This window comes from Dermacentor albipictus, chromosome 10, assembly GCF_038994185.2.
Source record: "Dermacentor albipictus isolate Rhodes 1998 colony chromosome 10, USDA_Dalb.pri_finalv2, whole genome shotgun sequence".
In the NCBI taxonomy this organism is placed as follows: domain Eukaryota; kingdom Metazoa; phylum Arthropoda; class Arachnida; order Ixodida; family Ixodidae; genus Dermacentor; species Dermacentor albipictus.
The window spans coordinates 93,326,281-93,341,795 of record NC_091830.1 but is presented as its reverse complement, the minus strand read 5'-3'; positions in this window follow the sequence as shown (position 1 = coordinate 93,341,795).

The window sequence follows — 15,515 nt, the reverse complement described above, 5'->3', positions numbered from 1 at the left end:
TTTTTTCAATTGCTAACTTACAAGCTAATAAAAGCAAAAAAAAAATCCGCAAGAAAGAAAAAATGGAAAGAAAGAAAGGAAAAGAAAGAAAAGACAGCAGAAAACTGCGCCACGGCGGGTGATGGCCGCACATTCGTTTGCCGAAACGCGTCAATGGCACTGGCACTGGACAAGTCCCTGTCGCTGCCGTCTTTGTAAATGCTGTTTCTATGAATTCCAAGCTGTTTTTTACATGCATATTTAGGTTCACAAACCTGTGCTTTGCCTTCTGACTGTTCATCGGCAACAAATGTTAATGTACACTTTTCTTTCTTGGGTAGCAGCGCGCTGCAAAAATGACACTGAGCGCGCTGAAGTGCGCTTGCTCAAACGGCATTTTGCCTTCGTGACAGGACTACTACATTCCAAGCTGGACACTTGATGCGTATGATTTCTTTTGCTTAGAAATGGCTGCAAAAATTTACAATCCTGATGGAAGCACTGCTGGGGCAATAAAAAAAAGTCTAATGCAAGTTGTTGTTTTCATCGCTCTATTTGAAATGCCTCTTGCCTCCGCGTTAGTCAAGTGGCTGCGGCATTGGGCTTCTCAGCTCGTTCTCGCGGTTTCGATTTGGGCCACGGCTGCCAAGTTTTAATGGGGGTGAAATCCAAAGCGTCCGTGTATGCGGCATTGGTTTCTCGTTAAAGTAACCCCGCTGGTCCAAATTCTTCCGTATGCCGCGTGTACTGAGTGCCTTATTAGGACATCACGATTTTGGCACATTACACCCTGGAATTTTTGTTTCTAGTGATCCCAATAATTCTACTTCAAGTGTCCCAGACGTGTCTCTTGACCATCTCAGATATTGCTCTACAAATTCGTCCCATTTCACTAGTCCTAAAACTGATTTCTCGAAACATTTCACAAAGACAAACACCTCCTCCAATCCACTCCTGTGAAGGTGGTGGTTCAGTGAATCTGTAGATGCGTTGCGCCTAATGTTGGGCAACTTGAAAAAAAAAAAAACTCTCATCCCACAAGTGCGCCTATTACGCACATTGCTCTTCACAGTGATACATGACACAAACACGCGTTTCAATGTAGTGTACAAAAGCTTCACTTGATTTATTATCTTAAAGTTACTGCAATAACTACTTTGTGGTGGCTACGATACACAAATATGGTTTTCGTTCTTTTGTGAGAAATGTTTTCGTCCACAGGTATTTAAATGGATGCATGACGCGTGTACGATAGTTAGTAGAATGGCATCGTTGAAGTAACCGAGGGCAAGGTCTTCCAGTAAGCGGCTGAACCACTGCGCTGTTTTCGCTATACATTAAGGTCTCCGGCAACGATCACAGGCGAGGGTGTGGCAACAGCGCACTTTGCTCGACGCGGTAGGTCGTACGCCTCGTAATAAATCGTGCGGTTTGACGGCTGCTTTCACCTGGGCGTTTCGTACTGAAAGGAAAGCTTTGCTTCATGTTCGCTTCACGCATCTGCCTTACAGGGTTATCACCCATTCCTCCTCGCCATGTACAGCAGCTGGCATCGGCACAATGGGTTTTCTGTTGACGTGACGGACGCAGAAGTGTCCTGGGATCCTAGCTATAGTGGGCTTCGCTGTATATGAATTCACCGGCGATCACGATACTCCCTAGTGCAAAATTTGAGCGCAACTCTATACGCGTTTTTATTTCGCGTTATGTTGGCTTTCGGGGACAATTCGTGTCGTGCGGCAGGTTGCAAACGGAGCGAAGTGTGGCGTGACTGCCTCGCTGATCACCCAAGACGCGCTTTGGTGACCAGTGGGCGGGATTTGCAGCAGCCGCCGCCGACAGACGTCGAAGACGCGCGCTACTCTGGCGCCACCTCGTAGCCATCGTCACCGCAGTGCACCTCTTTTGCGGCACTACGCTTTTCTTCTCTCGCTGTCACCGTACCCTCACCCGCTTTCTGCCTCGTTCTATTGCTGTACCCTCCTCCTCCGCTTCCCACCTCACGCTCTCACTGCTTTTTTCGTCGCGCGCTGCGCTTTACGGTCGCTCTTTCATCCAGTGCGATGGTTCGCTGCGTTACGCCGGCACCAACGCTTGCCGCAGAAACGGGTGCCTAAGAGCTGCGCTATGAAATTTTCTTCCCTCGCGACGAGCATTGATCGTTTTCTCAAATACGCAAAGTATGCACGCGAAAAAAACAGTATCGAAATAATATCAGCTCGTAGCGTTCCTCAACTTCGTCTCCAGAACTTCGCCAATTCGCCACTTATGTCTGAAAAAATTGCCTTAAAAGTCTAGAACCTTGACAAACATCCACCAAATCGACACGTTTTCCTTGCAAAACTATCCTTTATTTGTTTGTTGTCATTTTTTGGCGAATTTCCCACTACTCTTTATCACACTAAAAAATATAGGCGCGAATTTTCGAAAACAACATGCCCAGCATACCAAAATTTTAGTTTGGCCCACTGTTGTTTAACATTTTTTTTTGTATTTGTCGTAATTATAAAACAACAACCGCATTAGAATGGCCTCCTTTTCGTGGTCAGATTTCCGTCAAAATATCATTCTGAATATAGCTTTTGTTTTACGGAAGATATCGATTCGCGAATTTTCCTCTGCTCTGTGGTCGGAATAGTCTTGTGTTACCACTTCACCACAAGGGCAGTGCCTGTCTGTCTCGCGTCAGACTGCCGACGCGCGTATCTATCTATCTATCTATCTATCTATCTATCTATCTATCTATCTATCTATCTATCTATCTATCTATCTATCTATCTATCTATCTATCTATCTATCTATCTATCTATCTATCTATCTATCTATCTATCTATCTGTCTGTCTGTCTGTCTGTCTGTCTGTCTGTCTGTCTGTCTGTCTGTCTGTCTGTCTGTCTGTCTGTCTGTCTGTCTGTCTGTCTGTCTGTCTGTCTGTCTGTCTGTCTGTCTGTCTGTCTGTCTGTCTGTCTGTCTGTCTGTCTATCTATCTATCTATCTATCTATCTATCTATCTATCTATCTATCTATCTATCTATCTATCTATCTACTTACGCCGACCCAGTGACGCAAGTTGTGTACCAGCCTTGGGCCACTAGGTACGTGCTCGTGGTCGCCATGCCTCCGTGATCCTTCAATCGTCGTCATTCCATCTCCCTCACCTGACTGTCGTCATGCCGTCGCGTTCACATTTTCTACGCCAACTCAATAGTCTATGTTGTCTAATAGCTTGGGCCACTAGAAATGTGGTCATGATGCCTTGGCGGTCGTTGCATCATCTTTCCTGCTTTGTCATTTCGTCTGCCGTCATTCCATCGTGGCCCCGCGATCACCGTCATACAACCTCGTGATACAGTAGTTCTCACGTCATCGTCATCATACATTCATTTTCATCTCATTGTTCTCATACCGTTGTTACGTCATCGTCGTCATTGCGCCCTCGAAATCCTGTCGGACCCGCCGTGGTTGCTCAGTGGCTATGGTGTTGGGCTGCTGAGCACGAATCCCGGCCACGGCGGCCTCATTTCGATGGGGGCGAAATGCGAAAACACCCGTGTGCTTAGATTTAGGCGCACGTTAAAGAACCCCAGGTGGTCAAAATTTCCGGAGTCCTCCACTACGGCGTGCCTCATAATCAGAAAGTGGTTTTGGCACGTAAAACCCCAAATAATATTATTATTACATCCTGTCGTCGCCATTGCGTCGACGCCGCGCCTTTGTTGCCGTACCGTCTTCGTAATGCCACCATGGTCGTTCTAACGCCGTCACCGCAACTTCGGCATCCAACACTCGTCATGCCGTTGTCATCCCTTCCTTGGTCGTTATGTATTCGTTATCACCTTGTCCTCATACCGTTCCCACGACATCCTGGTCATCGCGTCCTCGGCGTACTTTCGTAGTCATACACTCGCCGTATTGCATCCGTTGCCCTACCATCGTCGTGATGCCATCGTGGTCCTTCTGAAGCCGTCATTCCAGCTTCGCCACTCAACTGTCGTCGAGGCGTCGTCGTGCCATCTTCTTCATGCACTCGTCATCGCATTGTCCTCCCACTTTGTCATACCGTTGCCAGGATGCCGTCGTGGTTCTTGTATCGTCGCCAGTCCAGTTTCTTCATCCAACTTTCGTCATACCGTCGTTTATATAAGTTTTTATATAATTTTATGAGGAACCCCACTCTGAACCAGACGGCGAAAATTCAAGTGAAGCGCACATTTATTCGTAAAATTAATAAAAGACAGGATTATTTTAGTAGATGCCATATGTTTCACTTCAAGCACATTGGCAATGTTGTTCCACGTAAAGTGTAGAATCAAATTGATTTACTCAATAATGTGTTAAAACCATTGTAAATGATGTGAAGTGGGAATAGAACATTCTGACACATTGTAGATCTTTCAGGCACGAAAAAGAGAACTCAATGGTACTCACAAAGCCAAGTAAGGCTAGACTAGAGGGAGTGCGGCGAGGTCGTTCGTCGATCGCGCAAAATGTGGTCTATGGGTCAAACGCATCTCATAATAGTGCGAAGCATTGTTTGGCTTATTGTCGGCACTTTGCCGTAGGTATGCACTTTCCCGTCGCGCCTGGCGTCAACAAAAATAAAATAATCTGTGACTGATGTGGGAATCGAACATCTGATGAGCAAGGCAGCCGTCTGCTCTCGAAACTTGGCCACGATCGCTGTTTGAGGCTGTTCTAGTTATTTTTTTTTTGTTATTGCCGGTCGCAGTGAAACACTTAGGAGACAAAAACAACGCGAATAATTTACAGCATATAAATCAAATCTGTCGACAGCTTCAACTCTCAACAAGATTGATTCAAAAGTCTCGCGAAGCTTTGGACAAAAAGCGGTCCCGAGCCATTTGTCCCCGACACCAGCAAGCGATGTTATGGGAGCAGCGATTGAAGCGTGCTTGGGTAATGAGAGGAAACAAATCGATCCACAAAGACTGCCTTTTAATCGAAAACAAGGCCCAACTTGAATTTATTCAGCGGAATTCAAATCTGCAACGAATTTTATATGATGCGTCGAAGAAAGAAAATAAATTTTAACTTGATAATTAAGAAGGAAACCCTGCAATTTAGCGCCTGCTATAGGAGGGGTGTTCCCACCGCTATAAGTTAAAATGCAGTTCACCTCGTATAGTGTGCATAAAAGTGCGCTGGTAATGTTGACCTACTGCTATACGCCCCCTATAAATATGTTCACTCTGTAAAAAAGCAGGCCAAAAGAGAGTCGCACCAACGTAACTCCTATTTTCTTAGCCAAGTAATGAGTCACCAAACAATGGCCAACCCTCCTGCATGAGTCAATTGTCTCCCAATGCAATGGCTTATGAAGAGTCGTTGTGAGCGATGGCGACTTGGTAACTCGAGATGAGTCTTGGCGAGAGCAAGGTTACAATGCAGGAGAAGTACCAGATACTTGATTTTGGCTTTATGCTTGCTACTGGCTTAGGCAGATACTCAGGGTTTGTGCCCTGGTTGTAATGCAGTCTTTCACTGTTTCGTTCTTTTCATGTTCTGCAGAATGCCTTCTAAGTATAAAAAATAATTTTCCGTGGCCATATCTGTTGATCGTATAGCTGGTTTTCTTGTGATAAGGAATACCTGGATTTGTCACATGGGAGTCTGACCATGGGTGAATCTAAATACAAAAGTATTGGCTACTAAACGGAGCACAGCAACGAGATAAGATCAGTAGACGCCCCAGCAGTGCTGTTTGTAAATGTACTTCCGCGACGTAATATTAAATTTTGAGGATTTAGCTTGCAAAATCAAGTTCTTGTTCTGAAGCACACGCAGTATAATTTTCAACAGAAACTGCACATTATTTTCAGCAGTTCGGGTTATTTACCGTGCACGAAATGCACGCAATGCGAGCGTTCTTGCAATGTGCCCCCATTGGAATGCGGCCGCCGTGGTTGTGATTGGACCCATGACCTCGAGCTCAGCAGCGTAGCACCAAACCTACTGAGCTACCGCGGTGCGATGTGTTCCGCGACGATGGAGAAACAGTAGCGTATGCAACACTGCTTTTAAGAGCCCTTAGAAATATAAAAACAAAAACGTAGAGGTTTCGCCCGAAAGGCAAAATTTCGATAGCCATAGCAGTGTATTAGACAAGTTTACGAAGCATGGCTCGTAGCTTCATCGGCTGCATACATTGCAGTAAACAGTCGCTTACTAATTCAATTAGCAAGCACGGAGTCACACGCACACGTGCACACATGAATAGATCTCACTCAAATCGCGAACACTTGCTGTCACAGCGTTGGCGCGATGAAGGGCGCAGAGGGGACCGAACGCTTCTGCTGCCTCTTCCTCCAATACCTCTCCGAAACTTGAAATTGCGCTACCTCGGATCCCCCCATCTTTACACCGAACGGAGATTCTCTCCAAGATAGGGCGAGGGTGGCGCAAGACCAGGCTATAGCAACGGCTAGAGGTGGGGAAGCGTGCTAAACCAGCGCCTTTCTTCCGCCGGCTCACGCGCATTTAATCACATGACCTCCTATATATACATGAGGTGCCCACCTAGCTACTATACATCTCGCCTTACTCTTGAAGTACAGTGTACCTTCAACGCTTCCTTTCACGCGCAGAGTGAACGGTGCGGGATCGGATCTCATCACACTTACGCTTTATATGTAAGCTCACGGCAACGCCGGCAGATATAGTGCCCCGGTTGTGTCCATCCAAAAACAAGAAAGGGGCTGGCAGATGGAATGGCACACTGTGGTATAAACTTTTTTAAACAGGGTTGAAGTACCTCAGACAGCCTGGCCAACGTTTCGATAGGTGGACCTATCTTCGTCAAAGGCGGCCATGTAATTGCTGTCGCTATAAACGTGAAAACTGTATGAAAAATCAGCCATGTGGCTTCTCGATACTGTGATGGAGCTGCGAATGATATTGCTAAAAATATGTTGCTAAATCTTCACTAAATCATGACGCCCGAATTTGGTGACAGCGGCACACAGGAGCAAGAATTAGTGCAGGAAATGCAGGACAGCCTCAGGTGCTGCTTCAGGTACATTAGATCATTCTGTAACATGGGCGTGTTTATTGTTCTACCTTACAAAAGGAAACTGCACTCGACATTGATCGAGAGCAGCCGCACCGTTACAGTTAAGCAAATTAAGCGCAATTACGCCGCGCCTTCATCATTCATCGAGCACGCTTCAAAAGCCCACCGATGCATATTTCAAACCTAACCACGCTCGTACGACCAAGTTTTCTTTCTGTAACGTGAACGTAACGGGTGTTTCAAGACAAATGTTTAAATTCATGGCTGCCTAATTTTGGAAGATCATTTACGTGACGTATAATTATCAGGGAGCATAACAATTTTTTCGCAAATCCGGAGAAAGCAAATTAAAAATAGGGCAAGTGTTATGCGGGTCCAAAATGATCCAAAGCCGAAGCCATCAAAATAATGATGCCATTTTGCAGTTGCGTTGCATCATGCGCGCGTACGTTGTCGAATGGTTCTGAAAGCGCTGCGTTGTGCGCGACTGCAATCCGACGTTACGGCAAGTTACGGTGGCAGCTTTTTTTCCGTGCTATCTGATTGCAAAGAGAATGACGGCCAGCAGCTGTGTAGTGTCCATTTCGTCTTGGCTGACATCGAGCAAGTGCAGCTAGCCAGACCGCCACTAGCACGCGTTGTTTTGGCTAGCGAATTAAGAGGCCTTTCAGGACGCCTAGCGCGTTGGAGCCTCATACTGCAAGAATATGAAATCACTGTAATCTTCAAGTCCAGACGAAAACACTCCGATTCCCATTGCCTATCACGCGCCCCCATACACCCGCCGCTGCAAGACTACGATGGTGACGACGCCTTCCTTGAAATAATAAGCGCGGAAGACTTTGTGAACGGCAACGCGCATGCCCGGAGCTATAAAGCCTCATCAACCATTTGGAAGGGTAAGCCGACGTTATCCCTAAAGCATTTAGGCGAGGATTGTCTTCCTTTTAACTTCAAAACAACCTACTCGTAAAAAAGAACTTCGCACCAGTCCGCGCAAACCTTTTTCTTGTTGCTCCTTCTGCACTGCGTCCAGAATTACTGGATGCCCTACATGACGATCTGACCGCTGGGCACCTCGGATTCTCCTTTGATGCTATCGAGGATGCAGGAAAGGTACTACTTGCCGCGCCTGACTGCCGACGTAGCCTGTTACTTCAACACATGCCTAGACTGTCAGCGCCGGAAGACACCACCGACAAGGCCTGCGGGATTACTACAGCCGATCAAGCCTCCTTGCCGACCATTTACGCAGATCAGGATGGATGTGTTGGGACATTTTCCGACGTCAACATGTAGAAATAAGTGGGTCGTCATGGCGGCGTACTATCTCACCCCCTTCACTGAAACGAAAGCTCTGCCGAGAGGTAATGCTGCCGAAGTGGAAAAATTCGGTCGGCGAGAACTACCAGCTGCAATATGGTGCCCCAGAAGTCATCATCACCGATATAGGGACGGCTTTTACGGCAGAGCTCAGACAATCCATTCTGCAATACAGCGCCACAGGCCACAGGAGGACAAAAGCGTACCACCGGCGGACGAATGGCGTTACGGAGCGCCTCAACAAGACCCTCGCCGACATGCTAGCAACGTATGTCAACTTCGAGCACAAGACATGAGACAGAGTCCTTTCGTACGTAACTTTCACTTATAACACGGCAGTGCAAGAAACAACTTAAATGACGCGGTTCAAGCTGGTTTACGGCAGACATCACTCGACGACTTTCGAAACCATGCTGCCGTACATCACCCACGAAGAGAATCTGTACGTCTCCGCCTATCTCCAGCACGCCGAAGAAGCCCGACAACTCGCCCGCCTGCGCTTCAAAAACCAGCTGAGGACCGATAGCTGGCACTGCAATCTGCGATGATGATACGTGGAATGTGAGCCTAGCAACCGTATTTGGGTTTGGATAATGATACGTCGATGAGGACTGAGTGACAACCTTTTAGGCCGCAATTTCCGACCTCACAAGAGGATCCGACGGAATTCGCGTACTCGGCTGTGAGGTAGCAGTGGTGATACTCACGGCTTGAGAGAGTCCATGTTGTGCGACTGAAGCCGTTCTACTAGCGCTAACCAACTTTGGGACATTGCATGGCTTAACTATGGTCTTTCTTTTTAAAGCGAAGCTTCCTTTCCCTCTTCTTTCGACTTTCCCTTTGCTGTTGCTGCTGTGGCTTCTGCTGGCAGGCACACCGTATTGGGCGGGGGGGAGGGGGGCGTCGCAGCATGTGCATACTTGAGAGGAGCGAGTCAGAGAGGAAAGGCGACGCAAAAACTCGTTTTTACCCCACCGTGTCGAATTTGCACAATGCTCTTGGGAGCTTCCTGGCCTTTGCCACATTACGCTCTTGACAGCTGTAATTATCTGTGACTCCCATCAGAAGCATTGCAGAAACTGCAGAGCTTCTCTTTCTACTAATACCCCTGTCACGCGAACAGCCTTAACCAAGATTAAGCTAACTACGGTTACAGCTGACCGCAGTTACCGCTAGATACACGGCAGAGGTAACCGCAGAAAGCCGCCTAGCAATGGTTACCGCAAACCGAGCTTGGCGACCTCGGTTTACTCTCGCAAACCAAGAGACAGGCAAGAGGGCGGACGCCATGGTTGTTGCGTGCGTACTATCGTCGATCGACATACCAATGACCCACAGGTGCAGCAACTGGCCACACTCGACAACAAGGGCGCTTATACGCATTTGGGACTATCATCGTGGGGCGCTGCGCTCCAATATGCGGAATGTGCGCATATACGCGAACAATCTGGCTAACGCTGGGCTGCCGCCTGGGGAAACATGGTACAACATGAAGTAGCTGCGCCAAAAAATGGACAAACGGAGCAAGCGCTATGCTTGCTCCGACCATGCTTTTCTCAGACTATGCTTTTCTCAGCTGCATGTCCGAATGACTTAATTTCTGAAGCAAATAGCTCCCTATCGCGTTTGACTGAGTGGTCAAGTGCTAATGCATTAAAAATAAACACGGCCAAGACGAAAGCCATACTTTTCCGTCCAAGGAATAAGAGCGTTTTTATAATTACAGATCTTTTGTTGGGCGATTCAAAAATAGAAATACTCCGCGCATTCAAAACTCTTGGCGCTGTGTTCAACGAGAACTTAACGTGGGAAGACCACGTGGAACATGTTGTTTCTAAGATTTCAAGTTTCGTAGGAGCTACGTACATTAATAAAGAGATACTGCCTGTGCAGGTCAAGGTTATTCTTTACAATACATTATTTCACTCTCATATTAATTATGCACATTTAGTTTGGGGAACTACGGCTGTTACAAATTTACGTACAATTCTTACAATGCAAAAAAGAATGTTGCGACATGTTCTCGGTGTTCCTCGAGATCATCCGTTTCAGCCTTTGTTTGAAAAGCTGGAAATTATGAAAATTACTCAAATGTATCCATACCGTCTGTGTTTAACATATAAAAAGGATGTGAAAGAAAACATAAACTTTCTCTCAGCTTTAGCTTCTCTGTCTAAGAAAGCTCCTTTATACGATACACGTAGTAGGGAACTTTGGAACGTAGAAACGTGTAGAACTACCTATGGACAGCAAATGATGAAAAGAAAGCTGCCAGAATTATTAAATTTTTGTCACAGACACGCTCTACAAATAGAACATACATCAACAAAGCAATTAAAATTGTTCTTTTCTGCCTCACTTGTATTTTCCTGAACATTGTTCTCGTATGTATAATTGGTATGCATATCAAATTTCTTTTTGTCTTCTGACGTGCTTCCTGAACTCTTTCTTTTTTCATTGTGAAATGTAGTGACGAATGTTCAGGATATACCATTATGCAGATGTTAATAAGCCGTTGTTGTGTGTACGCTGTTTACATATGTCTTCCAACAATGTCTACAGTTACATGTTCACATGTTTGGGAATGTGCATATTTATACGCCACAAAGATGCTTGTAGTTCTACGTATTATTTTTATACAATCAAAGAATGTTTTTTGCTGTCGATAGCTGAACTGTCTGCCTTTATGGAATGTTTTTTTTTTTCTTTGGGGGGCGGGAACTAGTCAAGCTGTCTGTTACAGCTTTTTTTCCCTTACCTCCCCCATCACGTTGATGGAAATAAATAAAGGTTATTATTATTATTATTATTATAAGTACAGAAAGTACCGCTTGACATGTGTAATCATAAAAGCTTTGCGCTTATGATAGCAGAATAGGATGCTAATTATTGCTTGCAGTAGGCTTCGCCATAGAGTAGGCTTCGCTCGATCGGCAAAGTGTCTCTTCACCAGCGTACATACGCTTGCAAGGTAGTGGCGCCGCAGTCTTTTAAGTCTTAGGTTTACTCGCACTTAGTCTTATGTCGCAGTCTTAGGTTTACACGCCACCGTTGTCGTGCCGCTGCGTACGCTTGGCTTCGGGAGTCGTGCCGCATTTAGAGCTGAATACAACCCAAGGCGGCCGACGACGTCACCTTTAATTCCGGCTACAGATGGCAGAAATGTCCGTACAATGAATGAGATGTGGAATAAATGCATGATACGGAGGCCACAAGGACCTATGCCGTCTACTTTGTTTCCATTTACAATACTCGCCTCAATCGCTGTACTCCTGTGCGAAGCTTTGCAGTAACTTGCTCGATACTATGCTGAACCTTTCATTCTAAAGCCCATATTGAAGGGACAGTACATAGTACACAAGTTAAGCTTCGTTAAAATTAAATGCAGATTTCAGAGCAATTATTTCCGTAAACTTGTTGAGTATTTCATGCTGAAACAATCATAGTGCCATTGCAGCCGATACTTACCCTTTGTATATGCCACCAGAACTAAAGTGATAACAACGTGGGGTTCAGTGGCTTCTGGCACTTCTTTTTTTAATGGCACTGTCTGCTAGGTAATTTAAAATATTTTAAAGAGTTTTACAAGTCTCAAAAAATATTGAAATGCCCCGGCCTGCAGTATTTGTTGGTAGGGGAGCATTTAAAATGCATGAGGTGGAATAGTATGTCCTCTCAACACGCTTCTTAAATGCGTGCACTAAAATGCAACTTTCGTTTCTAGAAAGGAAAGGCTGCTCTGCACGAAAACTGAGTTCAACACTTCAAGATGGCGCTACCACTGGCTGCTTCAAAACATGCTTGGGTCTTTGCCAATGAAGGATGAATTCCTGGTGTAGGAAAACATTGAGGTAATTTACGAAAACAGGGCAGTTTGGGGGGGCTAGTTGATTGTTGTTTAGGAAAGTGCAAAGGTAGATATACGCAAAGGAAAACTACCAGATATGCAATTGTCTTGCCTATTCGTCATCTGTGAAAGTGAAATTAGCCAGTCTTCAAAGTTTTATATGTGCTAATTTCTCGCTGAATTTTGTGTAGCACTGAAACAGGCAGAAAACATAATATACTGCCTTTGGTTTGTATTGAAATATTTTTTTATGAACATAAAAGTGCCAGCTAGTCTCTGTTGCTTGAACATTAAAGATGCCACATTTTATATTCAGGCAGAGAAGTGCCAGCACAACATTGTGGAGTTGCAAGAACAGTACAGAAAATTATTCTGATAGAGGTTGAATAGGCTATGAAGAAATATAATGAACTATGAAAAACACCTTGCGAAAAGAAAAAAAAAATATATTATGCCTGCAATATTAAAAGCAATTAAATACACTGTAAGCAATTTATGTCACACGTCCCAAAGCGGCATTGATGATATGAGACACACTATAGTAAAGGCTACAAGAAAACTTTTCACCCGCGGTTCCTAATTTGTACCCATATATGAAAGTACACGAGTGTTCTTGTATTTAACATCAATAAAAATGCTGCTGTTAAAGCTAAACATGATCGACTATTGCCAGTCCTGCATACACATGATACACATCAGTGTGAAAAATGGTGCGAGAAATATGAAAATGCCGCACGAGCAGTTAGCATCCCATTGTTTCTTCTAAGTAGTGGTACATCATGGGAAGTAGTGTATCAGTGCTTGTTTAAGTTCATGGTATGCTTGGCTGAGTTATAGATTCCCCCCTCCTCTGACATTCATTGCACTCCATAACTGACCAATAGGTGCCCTCGAAACGAAGCCTTGCCAGGTATGCGACCACCTAACTTCAATGTGCGGTATAATGAAGCATCACAAAACTGCATTTGTGCAAGACAAACTTCAAAATGTGGTACTACATTTTTTTATGCTTTCCCTTGCACAGGTGCCAGAGGTTACAGAGCTGGCTGAAGGCTGACAGGTGATTGATTGGGTCCTTGGGGGACAGTTTGGCTTTCGAAGCCGATGGTGACATGGCAGAGCCGGCAGCTACTTCTACGCTAAACAGGGATGCTATCCGTGATCTAGCATCCCCGCCTTCCTGCAGCGTAAATGGCCTAGCAGGGGATCTCAGTGCAAGTACACGCGCGGCTAACAATAATGATGCAAGTGCTGCAAGCAAGCTTGCAACAGGTCACAAGCAGCCAGCCACTGTTCTGCAGACGCTCCTGGCCAGGCACAACGAAGAAATGTTACCTGTCAGGAAATCTTAGGGAAAAAGGCGCAAGGAAATGAAGTTGGTGCAGGCTCAAGCGGAAGCTAATGATATAAATGCTAGCATATGCGCATGATGCCAAAAGATTTCGAATCAAGGACCAACCGTCAATAGAACCATTCATGATCTGCAGTTTCTCATGCTGGCCTTGCAATAAAGATCTACACACTTGCTTCTGGGTAAGTCACTTTAAGCGCGAAAATTCTGAAGAGCATTCATTAGTAGTGTGTAGTCGCAACCACATAGCGACTCTTCACCAGATCGGCATGTTGTCAATTTTCACAACATTAGGTTCTGGTCGGTTAAGTAGGACCGCCAAAGTGACAAAATTACGCATACATATACACAATAAATGTGGCTGGACAAATTAACCGAGCAGGTTCATTTGCACTGCAACGGGGCAAACAAAGTAATGCAAATATGTATGCACCAATTTAGCACAGAGGTCCATGTGGTTTGTGCACGAATTTTAATCTATGCAGTTGTAATTGCTGGTATCATTCAGGCTAGTCAATCACTAGCAGTAACTCAAGACAGCAGATTACGTACAGTCACGAGCACCTACAACGAAATGACCTGTAAAACGATTAATAATTCTGTCCCAGTTCTACTGTGAGCTGTACACTGCATTTACAACAAATGGACCAGTATAATAAACGATTGCAAAGGCCCCAAGCACTCCACTATAAAGGATTTCGACTGCATGTAGCTCAACTGAATCTGCAAGCACGAATTATGTGGCAAATGAGAATTGAGAAAAAATGCAAGAAATTGCAGTAAATGACATAATACCCAAAGCGCAATGAAACCAGCACTAACTTGCAACTAAGCACGCTGAAAAAATCACGCTTTGACACAGTCATGCATCTATCATCAATCCTTCTTTCACAATTTAAATATTGTCGTATAGCAACGATCACTAACCCAGAGGTATAAAGATTGTTTTCAGTTGCACGCTTCGACCGACAGATTAATGACAGAAAACGCATGCAAGCTGCAAATAAATGAACAAGAAGTCAGAGACAAACCAATGCTGAAGTGACATTCTATGTAAGCGCACTTCTCATAATACGAATATGAATGTCTTGTGCACTTTCAACTAAAGTACCTTGTATATGCGACAAACCTAGATCAGCTCGATGAAAAGCTATTTGTAAAGTTCAACATATTTCTCATCAATACATTACCATGATAATGACATGACAATGAATTGAGACCAAGGCAAGCGAAGCAGTCATGTTGTGCACAACCTAAGCTACCAAAAAAATTAAGTTCTTCTAATGAACCAGAGGTTAATTTCACAACATGTACACATTTGATCATACAATGCGATGCAGGTGTTTGGGCAGGTCGTTCCTTACTACAAGACCAGATGGTTTTCCCCGCTTTGTTGTGCAAACTGGCTGAGGTCGTTGTCTGTCGTACTTTCTGATTGCATCAACCCATTTGACGTCGCAACGATCATTAAGCTGCTCACATATGTTATGCAGCACACAACGCGCACGAATGATGCAGTTCACGTTGTCAATATCGCACTCGAGATGATACAAGATGCCAAACCGTGCCTTCAGCCGACCAAATGCATTTTCAACTACGCGCCTTGCACTCTACAGCCGGTAGTTTAAAACCTGTGTATATGACCCGGCCAGGCCAGGTTGCGTTTATGGTTTTATTGTCGTGGCCAGCAAAGGGAATGCGTGGTCAGCAAGCAACACAGGACCTACGCAAACACCCTGCAGTACTTTTGTTTTGCTTGTGAACAGGCTCCTTGCCAACACTTCGTGAAGCCGTGACCGGTGGAAGACACTTGCATCTTGATTTCTTCCAGGCGATCCTACATTAGTATACATAAATCTATATGTGTGGTGGACAATGACCAACCATATAACGCTGTCGCACCCTTTATAATTAATATAATCGGTGGCATGATCCCTTGGAGGGGGGTGGACACTTCAATGTGGCATCTGTCCAGGTCGCTCATGG